General features: G+C 38.3%; 1 long non-coding RNA gene across 1 annotated transcript; it reads left to right on the top strand.

The window, feature by feature from the left end:
• Positions 1-7,511: 7,511 nt before the first annotated feature.
• LOC128850531 (uncharacterized) lies at positions 7,512-16,913 on the top strand. Its single transcript, XR_008447954.1, has 3 exons — positions 7,512-7,658; positions 12,335-13,350; positions 15,146-16,913. It is a non-coding gene; the product is annotated as an uncharacterized LOC128850531 (long non-coding RNA).
• Positions 16,914-20,510: the final 3,597 nt, after the last annotated feature.

Below are 20,510 nucleotides of genomic sequence, written 5' to 3'. Positions count from 1 at the left end.
ATTCTGTATTTCTAAAGTGACTACTTCAATGAGAAGGACCATGTGTAAGTTTAGAGGCAAGACTTGTATAAATACGTGTCAGAGATCAAACTTTAAAATCTACACTTTGGCTCCAGGACCCATAGCTACCTAAATATGAAAGCAGTTGTGGATTCAAATATTGAAAAAACCCAGACTACTTATTTAGATGCTTGAATATGGATTTAAGATTAAATCCTGGGATTGTGGAAGTTAATGGGAATTTGGCACAGATTCAAATAGAGCTATGATGTTAGAGTTAGTTCTTAAAAAACAAAATTTAAAGTTACTTAGGAGCTAAACATGCAGACAGTCAGGAAGTGGTGTTTGCAGTATAACCAGCTCCTTATGTCCATGTTGAACATGTCAAGTTGAAGCCATACACATTTGAAAATTTTGCCCCACTTCTATCTACACTGTCAAAAATCTAAATATTTTTACATAGGTACAGGACTCTATCTTCTATGTGTCCTTCTTAGTGAGAGGTATTTGTCAGCTACTGGAGCTTCCAATGGGCATGAAGAAGTGTAATGAGAGCTGTGCCTTTGATCTCACACTGTCTTCAGAATTTGAGCTATTTTTTTGTTAGAGCATGGAGGAGTTGACTTCAGGATCATGACAAGAAAACAGTTTGAGACAATTTTTCAGTGATTTGTGCTTTCTGTTCAAGGCATGTTTGGGCACACTGTATTGTAGATGGAATTTTACAGGCAAATGCTGTTTAATAGTCTCTTCCCAACTGCTGCATTGTCTGTTCCCTTCAGATAGCACCAGCAGTTAACTGTCAGCCTAAAATCATTTCTGGCATTCCTGAAAGTTACATAAGGGAGCTTAGAAAAGACCAATATACCCCAGCATTACTGTCTAGTCTGCAGTTTTTGACTTTCAAGACTGCAGTGTGAACATTAGGTTTGTGACTGCATAGAGAAAGCTGGACTGAGCAAGAAATAGATTCTCCAAATGCCTTCCTGTGCTCTAATTGACTTTAGTAGAAGAAAAACTGTTTCTCAGAGGTGATTTGTCAGCTGTCCTTCATCACATCAGCAGCAGTCATCAAATATAAGGTTCCTTTTGGCACATGCTGCAGTCTCCTAGCTGATCGTTCAACTCACATTTCAAAATAATTTCCACAAGTTGCAGCACATTTTGTAATTTTAAGGGACTTATTTTAACTTACAATCCTGGCATGGCTGCTGGAAAACACCAGGAAATGGATGATTAGCTGCAGTCTTCCCAATAATTTAGAAACATTGAAGAACACTAGCTCAAATTGTAGTGAGTACTGGAGGAAGAGTAATATATTGAAGGCCTGACTGTTTCTTTCAAAGCATGTTAGAAAAACTGTAAGTCTTCTAGGCTAGCCATTACCTTATCATATATATCATGGTTCTAATACTTAAAAGGGTTTTTATATTTCTGTGCAAAAATGAAATCATAACAATATATTTAGAGCAGGCTATGTAATCCATCACTACATCTCTCCTGTGATGTTGTGCAATCAGAATGCTGACAAGAAGAAGTTGGTCTATGTTTGGTGGAATGTAGGCAAAACTGACTGCTGGAAAGGTACAATGTGTAAGGGTCGGTCTCTGGTAAAAGAACATTTGGCCCTGGGTTCCAAAGGTGGAGAACCAGCTCAGCTGGCTTTGACTATTCAGATTTTTTTTCCTTCAAGATGGTGCCTTGCAGGCTGACTCAAGTGGAGTTGAAAAGTCTTGCATTTCCTCTCATGCCTATCTCCTCTGTCAGCATAAGTGAAGCAGGCAAGAGCCCATACTTTTGCTGGGATTCTCTTGCCTCTGATAATTATATGCTGCCTAAAAACTTACTTTGTCGGCATTTCTGCTTAGTTCTGTTTCCTGCTATTTAGTGTCATCTTAGTTGTGTTGTCTTTCAATTGTTTGTGATGCTGAAAGCCGTAGCGCTACTGCTGGTTTTCTTTTTCCTTCTTGCCATTTAGCAAGCTCCTGAACATTACTAGGTCTGTCATTTGATTCAGACGCTGAAATCTTTGGGTAACATGAGAGGGGAAAGTTAGAAAGTGCCTAATAAAGGTACAAAGCCAAGGAGGCACTCAATGTCTCACAAAGAGGGAAACTTCAGCATAGAAAAAGTAAAACTTATTTCTGTCTTGCAGAGTTAGCACTTATTGCCACAGGATATTGCTAAGGCACAGAATTAATTATCAACATTAGAATACAATTCTGAACGCAGGGCGGTGGTGTAGGTGGCCAGAGGAGGAGAGAATCTGACAGCTGCCTACCTCTAAAGCCTCTGATGTTGACAACTGCTGGAGACGGAATACTGGGGCAGATGAACACATTTCTATTTTTTGTGAGAAAGTCCCTAAAATCTTCTGGTACGATAGGAGAAAACTTGATAATCTAAATACAGCTGTATCTGAATAGTTAAATCTTCAACACAAAAGAAACATGCACTTTCATGCAGTTCTTTGAATATTTTTTCCTCCCCTAAATACAATGAGATAAATAAAACCATTTAGTTGACCATTACAACTAGTCACTCTTACCATGAAAGAATTATATGTTATCGCCATGCTCTGAAGTAAGATCATGGGTGGAGTCCACTTCTGTCTACTGTAATGCTACTATTATCACAATAGTAGTGTCAAGAATACTTTTTTGTCTCTAATGAGCCTTAGACAAATTTCTCTGTGTTCCAGAAATGACTCTTCACCTTTTTTCTGAAAACCAGGTAAGTGGTTTCTCTTGTAACTCTTGGAAATTGCTTCTGGAATTAGTCAGCATTTTCCAAAGTGAGAACATCCCACACTTTCATTCTAGAAGAAAAAAAAAATCAAGGTAAAAAAAAAATAAATGAATGCTAAATTCCTGTAGAGTGCTTGATGAAGCAACAAAGTGAGGAAACTCTTAATTGCCTCCTTCAGCTAGCCCAAGCATGCTTTAGAATTACAGCGTGCATATTGCATTACACATGATTCCAAGCTTTCACATACATAGAGGGAGTCTCAGGCTCTTTGTATGCATGTATGCTTTACAAGCAAATGTTTGAGTAGCTTTGTTGTGGTTTTGTGCCCCTGTATAGCAAGGAAAACATTTTTGAGTACACATTGAAACAGACTGATTAGCTGTAAAAGCTACCAGTGCCTTTTTTTTTTTTTACAATTTTTCCCACAGAGTAACCGTAGCTAGTTTGTTTTTAATGTAAGTGAAGGAACAACAGGGTATCCATGGCTGTGCTGCATTAAGGCTCACAGAAGAAGACATTTGCAGCAGACTATGGAGGCTGGGATTGTGTTACGGGCTTTGTTCACTTGGGGTCCTGAAAGGTTGCAGGGACAGTGCAGGGTCTATGTTCTGCAACCATATATACTATTTCCTCCCTATACATGTTTTGCTATAGAATACTGACCTACACCAGCTACTTAAATATGTGGTGCAAATGAATGCCAGAAGGAATTCGTGCTCAAAGCCATTACTGCATGTTACAGAGTTCAGATGAGACAGAGGACTTACTACAAACTTTTTGCACCAGGTAATTTTAATATCTAAAGAGGAAAATTCATGTGCATTTCTCAATAAAGCAGGCTATGCTTTTTCACTGACACTCTGAAGTAAACTACCAATAATGGAAATGGCACTGAGGGAGCAATATCCAGCAGACAAATCTACCTGCATCCTAGGTGAGAGGTGAAATATGTAGGAACTGAGGAAGTCCCTTAGCCAATATGCATGAGTTTTTCATGCCTCCATGTATGTGCTCATCATTATTTGTATTAAATGACATAGTCTTATGGCAGTGGGATAATGAAAGCATTGTATTGGATTAACTGATGCAAGGGAAGCATGAGGGGGCATCTAAAATTGCTCTTTACTAGAGCCTTGTGACAGTAACCCAAAATTTCCTACTGGTCCCTTGTAGGCCTCCCAACAGGAAAAGAGCTTTTCAGCAGGATATGTCTGGTGCACAGCCTTTTACCACACATCTGACAGATCTTGCTAAATTTGGCCTGTTGCAACAATAAAACCACCTACCTATTTTTACATGGACCAGATACATAGAATTACCGCAGATTTGGAACATTCCTTTCCCCCTCAAAGAGATGTATTTTTTAGGGAAAATTGTAGATCAGCTATTATATAAAACATTGTTCAATGACTTATTCCTTTCTTTCACATTAATCCAATTCTCTCCATCTCATCTCCTATTCAAGTGGTGCTGAATTTTTTGAACCAGATCCTCAGCTTCCTCCAGCCAATGTCAGCCATGGCAATTTCAGCCAGAGCATCTGGTCTTCTTGATCCCTGCTGTATAGCCAGCAAGCAACCGATACTGAATCATCTTCTCTAAGAAGTCAATGGATTTAGAAAATGCCAGGGCAAAGTGGACTGGCAGCTCTTAGAAGAGTGTTTCTTAAACAGACAGGTACAGTTTGCTAGCTGTTATGCCTCCAATGAAGAAAGGTGCATTGTTGTTGATTAAAGTCCAAGCATCCTATGCTTGACAGGAGCTTTTGTAAATTTCACTGTTCTTTACTTTAACCTTGGGAAGATACAGAGAAAATACTGTTTTTAGGGGCACTTTTTATTCCTTAAGGAAACAAAGAGAAAGTCATCTTCTTTGACCTGATCCTTTATTTCCAGAGGGGTATTTTTATTTGAGTTGCCAGATGAAACTACTGACAACCATTTATAATATTAAGTAAATAAGTGAATGCCTCAAGTAAAAACCTTGATTTTGTGTACTGCCTTCTGAGCGCAGTAAGCTAGGTTTATTTATACAATGTACAAAAATATTTAGTCAGTAAGTAAGTACTGCTAAGTAACTCTTCAGGAAAAAGTAACAACTCTAATTGTTTTTCAAAATTAGGCTGTTTTACTTACTGTCAGAGCTGGTGCCAAAAAAGACAGGAAGATTAAGAGAATTGGTGCCTGTCATTAGCAGTAACAAAGAGGCTGCCTGAACTGATTCACCTTTGTCAAACCTATACTTGTTCATGTAGGGCAAGGTGCTGGCTTTTTGTTTGAAAACACATGCTTAGAAATGGGCAAGGAATATATTCTTCCTTTCTCTTTGTTTTCTTCATTTTATTCATTTTTATTTTTATTTTTTTACAAATCTGAGATTTACAGTATGGCTGCAGTGCACTGGCAAGGTAGATACAGTTATGCAGCCTGGAAGACTCAGTGCTGCTGCAGAAGGAGAAGAAGGAGGAGGTGTGAGTCCTGTTTTTCTTTCATTTAGATTCGTTGCATGTTTACCAAGGTGAAAGGATTAGCGCCCTGGAGATCATTTGCTTTCATAAGCTTTAAAATAGAGTAGAAAAAGTTTCATGTCTTGATTCTCTTCCAACAGCTCGCTCTCTCAGCAAGGCGTATAGGAGCAAGCTGAGACATATTGATCGCCAGCAGACTCTTCCAACAAAATTGCCCTGTCTGAATCAGTTAAACTGGGTGGGAAGATATGACTTCTGCCAGTTTTCTCCCATCATCTCTCATAGCATGTGGTGAAACACCCTGGGCATTCCTTAGGGTTTTATAATCAAGATGAAATGTTCCAGGTTTCTCTATCCAAATAATGTCAAAACTCCAGCCCAATGTAGCCACACTTCACATAGCTTGTAGCCTTTTTGTGTTTTATACAGACTTTCTGTGAAATATTCTCTTCATGTCTTATAGAGGAAAAAATATTTAACACAAGACAGGAAATAGGAACCTTTGCTTTCATATTGTCCCTATTTAAACCTAATGTGAAGGATAAGTAGTGATGTTTAAATCTTTGCTCTCATGAAACAGAGTTCTGGTGGGAAGTCTGTATGACTGATAGCAAAGAAAAAAACCCACCAAACCTCAAATCATAAAATCCATCAGACTGACACAACGTTAATTCCATCCAGAACATGCTGAACCCTGGAGCAGCAAACTTGAAACCAGCTAAATATAACCAGATCACTTTCTCTGATTAACATTTTCAGAAAATTATGGAACGTTTTTCATGATGATTGTTTTAAAGCAACAGTCAGTGATGCAGGTTTATTTACTGATCTTGAACAGAACACTGTGGAGGTCTTTAAGGGACAATAAGAGGAGTCTCCTGCTTCAAATTCACAATTGGATTACTACCAATCTGAAGGTCAGCCTGGGTGAGGTTACTTGTTCCCTACTGAGAAAATCAGAGCCATCTTTCTGCTTTTGGCATGTTTAACAGGTCAAGCTTTTCTTACTGAAAGCAAAATTAGGATTCGCTGCAACCAGTTTGTCCACTGCATTTGAAATGCTCAGTGATAAAGTTAATTTGGTTTTCTGCTTCACTGTGGCAGCTTCATCACAAGAGATCTGGAGCAAGGAACAATCTCATAAAAGCAAACCAGTGCAGAGTCCATTAGGCAGCTTGGTCTTGGCAGCATGGAGATAGGAATTTCCAAGTCCTGATGATATTTTTGCTGCTGTCTTGCTGGGTGCTGTGCAGAAGTCATTGCCTCTCTGCTGCTTTTTGTGTCTCTCTAGAATAACAGTAATAATGCCTAACTGTCCTTCAACAATATTAAGCAGATTAATTAAATGCAGTATCAATTTGTTGGCATGACTCAATCTGAACAGTTCTTTCCTATGTCAACAGTCCCAATTCACTACCTAATTCAGACCTGCAGTTGCGGACTGAAAAAACATTGACCTCTCTGATCTCTTATAAACCATCTAGTTGCTTCACACAGAGATGAAGGATACCAGCCTCCTACTTTTTAAGAGTAAAGGAAAGAAATTATTATTGTAGAAATTAATGAAAATTTCTTTTCTGCTTCTATAAAAATGCTAGAGAACCTTTTCCATGAGAATATTCATGAGCCAAAGATGGTTCAAAGCTACATTTTGGATTGTGTGCTTTTTCCTGTTTTGTTCCTTATTTGCTCTCTTTTCTTATACACTATGGTTTGAATGTGATCACAGAAGCGCTTCTACAGCTTACCAGGTCAAAGAGTATTGGCTTTTTGTCTAGTACATAGTTTAGCATCACTGTTACTGCAGAAACCCCAAAATTAGCCTAGTCTAGAAAGATTGTTCCAAAAGCCCATGTAAATTGCACTTCTTTTTCTGAGTAGCTAATGTAGCTAAGCTAGGACAAAGCACATTACTGTAGACCAAATACACTTTTATTTAGAACTACTCATTGTGAAGACCCTCACCCCGCCCCTTAATTCTAACTAGATTTTAGTGTATCAGTACTGCATTCTGAATAGAGAGATACAATAGGGATTACATTATTGTTTTATGTATAAGGATAAATATCAGAGTCAGCAGATATGTAAACCCAGGGAGATGTTTTCTTTACAGAGCTGTATGCTGCATATACTCATTTATTTTCTCTAAGAAGACGTTAAATGGAAATTTCATGCTGAAAATTATTTGCATCATGTTGCAAACTGGGCTAGACTCATTAGTGGTTTAAATGTCATTATCCTATTACTAAGATGGCAATGAGTCTCTATGTTGTTGAAATTTCAGGATAGTGGATCATACAGAATTATTCAGCAAATATTGAAGCATTGTCCTGTATTTAAACCTGCATAGTTTTTTCTTCAATGGCTGTGAAGGCAGTCTTGACTCTGTAAATCAATATGCTGCGGTTTTGTTGATTCCAGTGTCAGGAGACTGAAACAAAAGGTAAGTTACTTCATTCATCTTAATGGGGTGTTAATGACTTCAAAGGCTGGTTGTGATCATTTAAATGTGAATGATATTAATCAACAGGATAAAACACTTGAGTCATGGAAATGTAATTGCATAGGGCAGAGGGGTCCAATTTCTTTGCTGAATAATGATGCAAATTTCAAATAGAAAAGAGAGGGAGGCTGTAAATACCTAATTCTCTGCTTTGACAAAGTTAAGGGGGAAAACCCCTAGCTAATGCTTCACAGTGGTTCTAGAGATGTATTGCTACCATAATCACAAATTAGGTAGTCTGCAGGAAATTAGTAACTCTCAGCAGTGCTGTCATTTTGATTATTGCTACAAGACAGCAACTTACAAAATTGAATTTCCTTCCAAACAGTTCTCCTGTGTACTTTTATCACAAAGCTCATTTTAATAGCCACCTCCCCCACAAGCCTCCCTCTGGGATCAGTAAAAAAGATTTTACCAGCCATTTGTATTTACCAGCCATTATTTTTTTATGCTATATAGGCTTGATCATTCCAACCTGTCCTATGACTGCTATGATCATATGATTTGAAGAGAGGGGAGGGATGATCCTGAAATTTTCTCTGCAAGAATTTGGATATACAGGCCGCACTAGCACTTACTTTTCAAGAGCAGTAGTATTTGGAAAGTTTTGAGGAGGGGAGAAAAAGTCACCAACTTCATAGTTGCTGTCATTGTGATTATTCCATTCTACTTTGTGCTCTGCCCACTTGATGCTACTGCTTGGGCTGTCTTTGCTGGAAAAGGGCCAATTCATCTGTGATCTGCTGGCATGGGAAAGAAGGAACTGACTGGTCATTGTAAGCTCCACAGTTCTGCCACTAGTAAAAACAATCACACATTTAATCCTTCTTTTTCCTGCCTTTTACTCCTTTTCTATCTCAACTTGTTTGAATGTAACTATTTCACCTTCATATGTCTCTAAACAAAACACATCTGTCACACTTTTAATATTCTGCAGAGTCACAGTCTTTTTAAAGGAACAGAATTACAATCTATTTAAGCTGTGTGAGGTAAGGGGTGTATTCTGCAGGCAGTTTAGGGAGGAGTGCTAGAAAGAGCAGAATTGTTTATCCTGCACAGATGATAAGGAAGGGTTGCCACATGATGTGATGTTAGTAGAATAGATTAGACCAATATCTGCATCACAGGTTTGTTTGGAAGTCACAAATTCAGTTCAGTGCCTGAGCTCCACTGCTTGCAACAACATAGCTGGCCTATGCCCAGGTTGTCCCCTCCACAGGAGCTGAGAGCCTCTGCTTATGTGCTCTGTATAGTGGGTACCCTCTAGTCCCAGTGTCCTCATGCCCTGGATTTTCCTTAACTCTAGATGAGGTTTCCCACATCAGTTTTCGAAGGCAATTCTGTTCTGATGTGCTTCTTGTTTCTCTTACCAATGTACCATCCCTAAACAAACACTTGGTATTTTTGGTGTGGAGCCAGGTGTATTGCATGAATGATTTGCCTGAGGATTTTGTTGTCAAGTCCTCTTGCCAGGTGATACAAGACTGAATGATTAAGACTGAACTGCATTCTTTGTTTTAAAGAGAACTACGTTCTTTCCAACTAATATATCTATCTTGTAGGTCTTTTGAGAGAATGATCATACGACAGTCTTATTCTGTGTATTTACACTTGGTATGAGGACCTGAAAGGGCTATTAGGAAATACCTGTCTTAAATAATTACTGAAGAAAATCCCATTTCTGTAATGATTTAGTGGTTTTGGAAAACTAAATTCTGCTACAAGACATACAAATTCTATACAGATTACTTTTTATCTTGTATCATACCTGGTGCTATAGATTAACTCCTAGCAGCTTCTCAGAGACTCCTCTGGTCCTAGGCTGGAGACAGTCCTGGCTAGACTAGCTGTTGTATAGCTCTGGAGCTTGAATATTTTGCTGTGGTTATACCAATAAATTAACTAAATAGAGTGGCTTTTCACTCAGTTCCTCCTACAGAAGCATCCTCCGCAGTTGATTGAAACAGGGCTCTAGGTATCTTCGTATCCATGACTATGGGGTGCACATACTAAATGGGCAAAGACAGCTAGAGAGAGGATAAGCCACACCACTAGTTTTTACAGTGGAGACAGTTAGACATCAGCTAGATTTGACTAACACAATCATGTGTGTTAGCTACATGTAAAGTTATCTGCTTACTTCTCCTTAATCATCTCTGGATTCAGCCACCAGAGAGCCATTCTGAAGTCATTAACTCCCAAGAAAACATTGGTTTGATGCTGGCTAATTAAGGAGGAAGTTAACATTCTAGTCATAACTTTTGGCTGATTTGTTTTAAAGATAAGGCACTACTGTTCTATTTGTGTTTCATTCAGAAAAAAGTTCGGTCCCGTGTCAGAATTGTTATTCTTTTTTACAATTATTACATCTTCTGCTGAAAACCCCTCCTGTTTACCGCACTTTTTCTTCAAGAGGTAAACAATAGGATATTTCAGAGGAGAGAAACAAGAAATATACCCTGTGCAATCTGCTTCAAATTATCCTGTAAAGACTTTTGAATATCAGAAGGATTCTATAACTTTTAATACCTTTTATTGATTCATTGGCTGCTTGTCAGAATTTGCACCCTGTTTAAAAAACAGGAAAATAACCTTTCTGAGAGAGGAATGCAATGTAACTTCTAGTGATACTAAGTGATTCTTCAAAATACTAAATATAAGTGTTTATTAAGGAAAGTTTTTACTTTTCTGAAAAAGTTTTGCAAATGTCTATTTTCTAAAATATTCTTCAATTTTTACCTCATTTTGGATGTAGTTGCTCTGATGGGTTTTCATTTCTCTCCATTAATGTGAAAGTCTAAGATCTATCAATATATTCTTTTTCTTTTCTGTAAACTAAATCTCAGTTTCAGTCTTATAAAATATTATACTAATCAGTCCATTTTCCATTAATGCTTCCTACATTGTTATATTGATCTACATGAAACTGGCAGTCAGTCCTCCCTTTTCCTTTCATTAAATGACCTGCTAAGTCCATTAGGTGTTTCTGTGGGATGTATTGGACAAAGGAGCATGGCTGTCAATCCATACCAGTGTAGCTGGAGGACAGATACTATAAATTCAAGTTCGGGGGTTATGTGTAAGCAATTTTTTATGACTGACTTGAGGAAGTAGGAGACGTTATAAGAGAACAGTCTATTTTGTTAAATAACAACAGCAACAATAAGCAAACAAAAGGAGGGCATTGAATGAACTCAGAAAAAATCCAAATAAATAAACCCCTGCAGAGCTTTAATGGGAAGGGAAATAATCCATAGTTCAATCTCAGAATCCATCTAGGTCATGGATTCCTGCTTTTGGGGTCTTTAGCAGAGCAGCTTTCTTGGGACATTCTCTGGCTTTTTAACTCTCATTAAGGTCTGCCAATCTTAAATAGAGGTTTTCCATTGCAGAAAAGTCTGTAGAAGAAGTATAGCATGGCATTAAGAGCATTCACATTGCCAGATATCATCACAAAATGATGATGATACTATGTGCTCTCATGAGGTTCTACTGCCTTTCCAGTCTAGTGCTATGAGATCTCTTCTTGTCTACCATCTCTGCCTTCCTCACTCACATCCCCAGAGGGGGACTGAAGAAGTGGAGTAGGGATGGGGTCACCTGTTCCACCTGAGCTCATCCCTGCTTGGGCTGGAGAGCAAGAGACTGCCCTGATATTCCATGGAGGTTAACCAGCCCAGCCTCAAGGTCTTTGAATGAAAACTCTCCTACACATTAGTTCTGAATTTGGTCTTATGGTATTATTAGGTAGCCTTAAGGTAAAAGGAAAGTCAAGCTGATACAAGCTTTTGCTGCATTATAATCAGATGGAATTTATTATTACTATCATTTTGGCGTTGCTGACATATTGGCTGTGCATGCCTTGAAAACATCAAAGCTAATAAATGGGCAAGAAACAGCAATGCCGGCAGCACAGAACAGGAAAAGGCCAAATTAAAGAAATCATGAAGGAACTGGTAACAGCAAGCAAGTTAGCAAAACTCATTGTAGTTGGTACAGGTTTTCTGCTTCAGCATTGTCCTGGAAAACTTCCTGCTGCTTGCCAGGCTGGGAGTAAGGCGATTCAGTGATCCTCCACATTAAGAGCACATTTCATTGTTACCACCTCACTGTTGGGCTGTATTTAGTTGTCAGTGACAGCAATGGAAGCTTTCCGCTGTGCGTTGGAAAGGACATATTTTTAAATTAAAACATAAAGGAAATTTTAAATAAGTTGATTTGTTAGTTTGAGATGATGTGTTAGCAGTTCAAGTATAAAAATAGCATGTAGAAATGCAACCAAGCAGCAGTTCCCTCAGATGGTGAATGGGAAAAAAAAGATTCATACCTAACTTTTCCATGTCTGTCCATAGAGAAATCACCAATTAACTAAAAGCTGCTGAACAAGGAGTGCCTGGCCTGAAAAGAAGGTAGAAACTAAATAATAATGCTCCAGTGAGTTAAACATACTCAGTGGCAGTCACCACATTTCTTCTTCTTCCTCTGTTCTATAACCCCATTTTCAGATTTTAGCTGAAGAAAACTACAAAATTATTGAACTAATGTATTTAATATATTTATTATGAAACTATAAATAATGTTGGATCAAAATCAAGGTCCTGTTATTAATCTCCAAGACCAGTGGTGAACATGACTCAAGATTTCCCTGAGAGGACCTCTGCCTTTGAATTGATGACATCCTTTGACAACTGTGTTCCTTCAGAAACTATGAGCTTGTCAACCTCAAGGGTGAAGCACGTGGGAGCTGGAAATGTGGCTTCCTTGGCATCAAGGCAAGTGGTTTGGATCTCATTATGGTGGAAATAAGAAAGACAACAAATCTCACTGCCTTCAGAACAAAGTCTAAGGCTCAATTTTTCAACTTCACTTTTCTGAAGCTGCTGCTAAAAATACGCAGAAAGAAAATACAAAGGCAAAACCAGAAAATAAAAAGAAGGAACAGCAAAGGAGAGAAAAGCAGCTGGCTGCGGGAAGAGAACTACGTATCTTTTGTGGTTTACTGTGAATTTAGTGGTAATTTGTTGTAAGCTGTTTTAACAGTTGACATGGAAAATTCTGTAAGAATCTAAATAGGAAATTGTGTATAGATCTATAATGGTTTTTCTCTTGCTTTCAGTTCTGATGTTAAACACCCTATCACCCAGATAACTGAGTGATTGGTAATAACAGAGTAGCTACTGGAAAAATTATATCTTATAGTTTTATCAATGGAGTCTAAGGGTACCTTTTGTTGTTAAAAACTTCGTAATTTTTGACTTTACTGACACATTTCTCTATTACTGCTACAGTAACAATCGCACAAGCATAGTAAGTTATGAGATGACTTCCTGAGCACTGTTGGCCTTATCATCCTTCCCCACTGTAGTGCTTTTTAAATTATTCCATAACATTGGCGTTGGTTGCTGATTTAGCGATATCTTTCAGCTTTCATCTCTCAAACTGAGGAGTTTGTTGAGCTACTGATCACACCTGAGTCAATATTCAATGGACGTAGTTACAAAGCATCTGTAACCTTGGGACATACCTGTATTTGACAGTGGAGCCTGATTCAGCCACACCCAAGATAACATGATTCAATTAGGACTTCATCCAGAAGCAGTGGAGACTCTATCAATGCAGCATTACTCTAATGGTAATTAAACCTGCTGAGCAGCAGGACGGATGGGTCAGATGTGATACAACATAGTTTGCACAGAATAGTGCCCTCAGTGGGTGTCTCTGGTAGGCCCTGTGCCCTGCCTCTGCTGATATCTGCTGACATCGTCAAAAATATGTGCATCCTCCCATCCAACCTGACAGGTTCCTGAACGACTTTACACGTAACTTTCTACTTGCTGATGTGTAGGCGTGAGAAATATTCATGTTTCATAGAATCATAGAACCAAAAATTGCTCGGATGGAAAAGACCTTTGAGATCATTGAGTCCAACCCTACCTGTCCACTACTAAACCACCTCCCTAAGCAACTAATCTACCTATCTTTTAAATACCTCCAGGGATGGTGACTCAACCACTTCCCTTGGACAGCCTGTTCTGAGGCCTAGTAACTTTTTGAAAGAAAAAGTTTTCCTAACGTCTAATCTGAACCTCCCCTGGTGTAACTTGGGGCCATTTCCTCTTGTTCTATTGCCTGTGACTTGGAGAAGAAGGCAACAAGCACCTTGCTATAACCTTCTTTCAGGTAGCTGTAGACAGAGATAAGGTCTCCCCTCAGCCTCCTTTTCTCTAGGCTAAAAAAACCCAGTTTCCTTGGCTGCTCCTTATAAGATTTGTTCTCCAGAACCCTCACCAGCTTTGTTGCCCTTCTCTGGACATATTGCACGACCTCAATGTCTTTCTTGTAGTGAGGGGCCCAAAGCTGAAGAGAGTGTTGGAAGTGCAGCCTCACCAATGCCGAGTACAGGGGCAAAATCATTTCCCTGGTCCTGCTGGCCACACTGTTTCTGATACAGGCCAAGATGCCATTGGTTGTCTTGGCCACCTGGCCACACTGCTGGCTTATTTTCAGCCGGCTGTCAACCAACACCCCCATGTCCTTCTCTGCCAGGCAGTTTTCTAGCCGATCTTCCCCAAGCCTGTATCACTGCATGCAGCTGTTGCGTCTTAAGTGCAGGACTCAGCACTTGGCCTTGTTGAACCTCATACTGTTGGTTGCAGCCCAAAGATTCAGCCTGTTCAAACGCCTTTGCACAACTTCCCTACTCTCAAACAGATCAACAGTTCCTCCTAGCTTAATATCATCTGCAAACTTACTGAGGGTACACTCGAACCCCTCATTCAGCTCATTGATAAAGGTATTGAACAGAACTGGACCCAACACTGAGCCCTAGGGAACTCCACCAGTGACTGGCCTCAACTGGATAGAACTTTGTTTGCAACCACTCTTTGGGCCTGGCCATCTAGCTACTTTTTAACCCAGCAGAGGGTATGTCTGTCCAGGCCAACGGCAGCCAGTTTCTCAAGCAGAATACTGTGAGAAATGGTGTCAAAGGTTTTACAAAAGTTCAGGTACACTATTTACACAGCCTTTCCCCCATCCCCTCAGTTTTCAGACCTCTGTGAGCCTCATTCCCTTGGAGTAGACTCAAAGACCCTCTGCTTATCTAAGAGGTGGAATTTCCAAGGCAAGAACATAGCTAAAAAAGATGGTGCAGTTTTAAAAACGATTTATCTCATCATGGAGACAAGCTTTGTCTCTGGATGTAGACCCTTTCTGGAACAAATACATACCTCAGCCTAGTTAGATTTCATTTTAAACACATATGTAGGCTCCCTTGATTTCGTAAATTTGAATATGGCTCTTAGACATTACCATTTGTATGTGAATAAAAGATGAAAGTTATAGGTAATATTTATTTGCTTCTTTGCTTTTTTTTTTTTTTTTTTGTAATTATTTCCTTCTTTGTCTTTTTATTGTTATGAACACAGTGAGTTGCCTTAGCTGGATAACAGCTTTGCAGAAAAAAGTTTGGTGATTCTCGTGGACACCAAGTGGAACACAAGCCAACAGCGTTCCCTTGCAGCAAAGAAGGTTAATGGTATTCTGGGCTGCATTAAAATTGCTTCCAGCAGGTCAAGGGACATCACAGAATCATAGACCCATTTACGTTGTAAAAGACCTTTAAGATTATTGAATCCAACCACAAACCTAACACTGCCAAGTCTACCTCTAAACTATATCCCTAAGTGCCACACTTCTTCTGTGCTGAACCCTGATGAGGCTACCCTTGGACTGACCTGTGTCCAGTTCTGAACTTTCCAGTCCTAGAGAGACATGGTCATACTGAAGAGAATCCAATGAAGAACCATAAACATGATTAAGGGATCCAAGCATGTCTCCCACAAGAAAAGGCTGACAGAGCTGGGAATATTCTGCCCAGAGAAGAGAAAGCTCAGAGTTGATTTCATCAATGTACATAAGCTCCTGAAAGGAGGCAACAAAGAAGTCAGAGTCAGACTCTTTCCAGTGGTGCCCAGTGACAGGACCAGAGACAATGAGCACACACTGAAAGACAGGAAGTTCATCCTGAACAGCGGGAAACACTTTTTCATTGTGAGAATGGCTGAGCAGTGGCACAGGTTGCCCAGATGATGAAGTCTACCTCTTTGGAGATGTTCAGTAGCTGTCTGGACATGATCCTGGGTGACTGGCTCTAGTTGGCCTTGTTTGAGTGGGGGTTTGGACTAGATGACCTCTAGAAGTCCATTAAAATCTTAGCCACTCTATGATTCTGCGATTCTATGTGTCTGTTATCTGAATCTCACAACAAAATCAGTCAATGAATTTTCTAACGGCTCACAGTGGTCTAAAGGAAACCTCCTAAAGACCATCTGACTGGATAAAAATGCTGTGATTAATCTTGAAAGAGCAAGTTTGTTTAGCTTTCGGTAGCTTTTACTATCCTTAACCTACATTTTTTTTCTCTGATCATAACTAACCAGTATTACTGCATTGGTAGCATTATTCCTCTAAATGATTAGTTTTTTTCTGTCAAGAATCAAGCCTTTGATATGAAAATCTACAGCCTTTAGAAACATAGCTTTTTTTCTGATATAAACTGCAAAGGTAAGATGCAGGTAAATATATAACGGACCCATGATATCTTGCCATAACATGACTTAATTTGATATCGCTATAAGCTGCTTAGGGACATGTCTCTTATTTGTAACTAAGCTTAGAAATGCTAACTTTACTGTGGTGATTTCAGGAAGTTTATCTAGATTTTTTTAAAGGCTGAAGTCCCAGAATTGTTTGCCTATTTTTTTTAAAAGAGGTACTTTCTGAATCTTGGTGAATGTTGTATCTGCCTTCATGTTAACCAGAAACCCACAACTGCCGTGAACTGACTTGTTGGATATGTCTTTATCAGTCAGCCAATTAGCAGAGCGGAGAGGTGTTGTCACGAGCCTGTCATTGCACCTGACTCAGGAAAATGGGTGTGTCTCAAAAGGATGTGAAGGGCATGTGCAAAGTTTCTTTTAGAAACAGCTACCTAACAAGCAGGGAGGTGATCAGTGAACTCTTTTTTTCCAAACACAGAACCTAGCTGCCATCTTGTGCTGAGGGATAAATTCCAGCAGCCCAGAAGACAAAATAAATTTTAGTAATAAAATGCCATAGTTCAAGTTACCTATGAATTTTGGAGTTACCGGAAACACAATACTGACAGTAAACTTCATATTAATCTTTATCTGATTCAACACAAAATTGTGATCTGTAAGTAAGAATGTGTTTTTCCATCAAATCATGACAAATATATTTCTTATCTTAACAAGGACCAGAAAATAAATTCTTTCTTCATTATGAAATAGTCTCTGTATGTAGAAATTATCTTCTGAGGGTAATAATAATGCTAATACTGCATTAATTAAAGACAAAACACAATGCTGCAATAAACATATCTCGCTCGATGCAGAGACACTAGCTGAAAATTGTCTCAAAACATCTTAATACCTTCTGTTGCTACAGCTGCAGAGTTAGTGTAATGACATTGCTAAGGGAATCTCTATTAATGAAATTTATAAGAAGACTAATAGACAAACCTAAAGGTATCAATAATAACCCAAATTAATACATATATGGTGATAAAATCAAAGTATATACTATTATGTTCATAATGTGTTGTATTGTTACTCAAATTAAAAGTTATTTAGCTTATTGATATCTATTGAATATACACAATATTAAAACCAGCTTCATTGATCTATATTTAAACTTAGTATCTGCTCAAACTAAAGTGAGTGCAGTAGCTGATGGGCTAATCTTAATCCTGTTTTTTCTCTGCAGAAGAACTTATGTATTCAGAAAATAGGTGGGGTTTTCCATTTTCTCAGGCTAGTTCTATGTCACTCAAGTCATTAATAAGTAACGTTCTATTTTTAGTGTTTTTCTTCTGTTATTAATTTCAGACTTGCCCAGAATTATGTTCTTATTTTTCAGTAGGCATCTGGTTCATAATTTCACTGCAGAGGGCTTTTCCCCTCCTTTTCTTTCATTATTCTCTTCCAGAAAAACTCATTTTTCATCTGCAATGTACTCTGCTACTTTGTGCACTCTGAGTTTCTCTGCTTTTGTCAAGGTCAGCACTCAAAATGTCTTCTCTCTGAACTCCTAATTCTCTTAAACATTCCAAAAGATGGTAGTTTGTCTCTGAGGATCAGAAGCTTTGCCCTGAGAATGCTTAGCAAAATAATGCAGCAGGACACACATGATTACTTCTGTATAATTGTATTGAAGTAAGAAGCAAGAAATATTCTCCAATGCAAAAGGACAACATTTTTATGTGTGACTTTTTTAAAAAAAATAGTTTTAAATAACAGCTTCTCCTAACCTTGGCAGAAATCTTGTCGCCTAGATGGAGAATGAAAGATACCGTAAGGATTGCTAGCCTATGCATGATATCCCCAGACCACCATCCAAGCACATTACACACCTGCTGTAGCCTGAGTCAGCTCAACAGTACACAGATGTGCACAGAAATGATTTAAATAATTTTCTTTCACTATCTTTAACTATTTCTGCTAGAGAAGCAGCACAAACCATCAATACTGAAACAAGAAAGAGCAAAGGGGAAACGAGTAATGAGACAGTAAGAAAACCCACAATCAGCACCAGCTGTTGCCCAATTAAACTCAATAGTTCACAGGTGTTCACAAGAGGATACATAGTTTTGCTTACACTAATGTACCTTTCTAAATAACACTTATGAAAACAATACAAAATGAATTTTCTATTCTAGGCCACTTTAAGTATTTTTAAAGCTTTAAATTTTTTATGTGTCAATAGTAATAATTTTATAGACTAAGTAATTCTTTTTCCATTTTGACACCTTTATCAAAAGAAAGGATGTCAGAATTAGTAGTTGGAAGCATCTATCATTCTTGCCTTGGCTCTTCTCTGCTACATTTTCTTTTCTGCTCCCATTCATAGTTGATACCTTTCTAAACAGGCTTTATGACTATTGCTTTGTATTTATGAGCCTAAGTCCTGAAAACTGACAATCCAGTTGGACGTCAGAGTACTGAATGTGATTAGATTGATAAGTTTCCCTATGTCCAGATACAGCTTGATTTTTGAAACAGCAAATTAATTAATAGTACAATCCTGTCAGGCCTCTGCATGTGGCTGGTACTGGCAACTCAGCAAGTATACATTGATGTTGCTTTGTGATATGCTTCTTTTGTGATGAAACAGAGGACCTTTGTCTCCAAGGCTGGCATTTTAATAGCTTTAGTTAGCATCTTAAAGCACTAAAACCAATAGCAAGAATCAGAGAGAAAACTCCTCTGAGAAGTCCTTCCCCTGCTATTCGTTTCTGCAAAACCTTTCAAGTCTTGGAATTTCTCTACAGGTAGACTCTGATTTGAGGGTCATGATATAAAATTATGGGCTTCAAAACTAAGAAGTTTGCTCTTGACTCAGATGCATTTGTATTTACAATTGCATGTTCTTGAAAAAAAAATTTAAAGATGAAATTACTATTCACTTCTTTTTGTAATCCATAATTATTTTTAAAAGTTCCTTGGTAATTGCAGTATGACAGCTAGCTGTTCAGGCCCTGGCTGGGAGGCTGTGAGGCGCAGGGGAGCATTGTCTTTACAGTGTAAATGAGGTGCATATGTTGACGTCACGGCAAAGGTTAAAACTGAGCTACAATGCAACAGAGAGCAGTTCTCAGATTTAACCTGCAGGGAAATGTTTATGGTGTTCTCTGTCTCTGATTCATTTTAATAACAGTTAATAATACTAGTTTGCTCTCAACCAAAGTAATGCCTTTCATGCAAAGATCTCAAGGCACTTTCTGCATAGGAATTAATTCTCACTGCACCCTAATGAGAAAGAGAACCAGTATTTTACTTTCTTGTAAATTTTTTTTATTAAACTTAGTTTAAATCTAATGTTAAGTACTATAAGAGACTGTAAGACTTTGTATTTTTATATTTTAAGTTTCACTAGCTGCGAACTGGGTACAGTCCTGATATGCTTTCGAGTCTGGAAATTAAGATGGGTCTTTTCTAGAAATAACCAGAAAAAACCCCTCAAACAACACTGACAGAAAGGAAAAAACAATAATGAAATACATGATAAAATAGAATAGAATAGAATAATTTGAGGCTTAGACTATGATAATTAATTTTTCTATTTCTCTTTTTACTTTCAAAATAAAAGCTTTTTTGAAATCTTTCCATGCTGCAATTCAGAAGGTTAGCTTACCAGTACCTCAGTTTTTAGACACATTTTTCAGTGAAAATATCTGTGTAATTCAAAATATTTCATATATACCTAATGGGTATTTAAAATACCAATGTGATAGATGAAGAACACAGAGTAGCAACAGTAGGCTAAATGCAAAAATGCAGCCTCTATGCAAAGGTAAAAGAACAATGTTCACAATTTAGGGCAAAATTGTTGTGTCTTCCTGTCACTGTTTCCTTCATTTTTTTTGCCTCTGGTCACAGCAGGATAACATCTGTTCTCAGACAGGAGACTGAAATTTGGCCTATAATACATCTATACAAAAACTGTTTACATAGGGGTTGGTATTCTCAAGCGACATACTTTCCTTGAAGAGAAAGTCAAAGCACTTACTGTCAACATGAGGTTGATTCCCGTGTGAGGTTTTAAGGTAAAATGCAAATTCCTGAAACTATTGCTATGTGCTCCCTCAGAGGGATTATTGTACCTGTTTGCCTGAGTAATACTGGTTACTGCTTCGCTGCACAGTCAAGGGGAAAGCATGACCCTGCATACATGAAAGTTTTTGATTGTATCCCAGCTTACAAGTAAACTTAA

Source organism: Cuculus canorus, chromosome Z, assembly GCF_017976375.1.
Source record: "Cuculus canorus isolate bCucCan1 chromosome Z, bCucCan1.pri, whole genome shotgun sequence".
Classification (NCBI taxonomy): Eukaryota; Metazoa; Chordata; class Aves; order Cuculiformes; family Cuculidae; genus Cuculus; species Cuculus canorus.
Note: the sequence above shows the minus strand (reverse complement) of the source record. Positions and strands in the feature narration are given on the sequence as shown.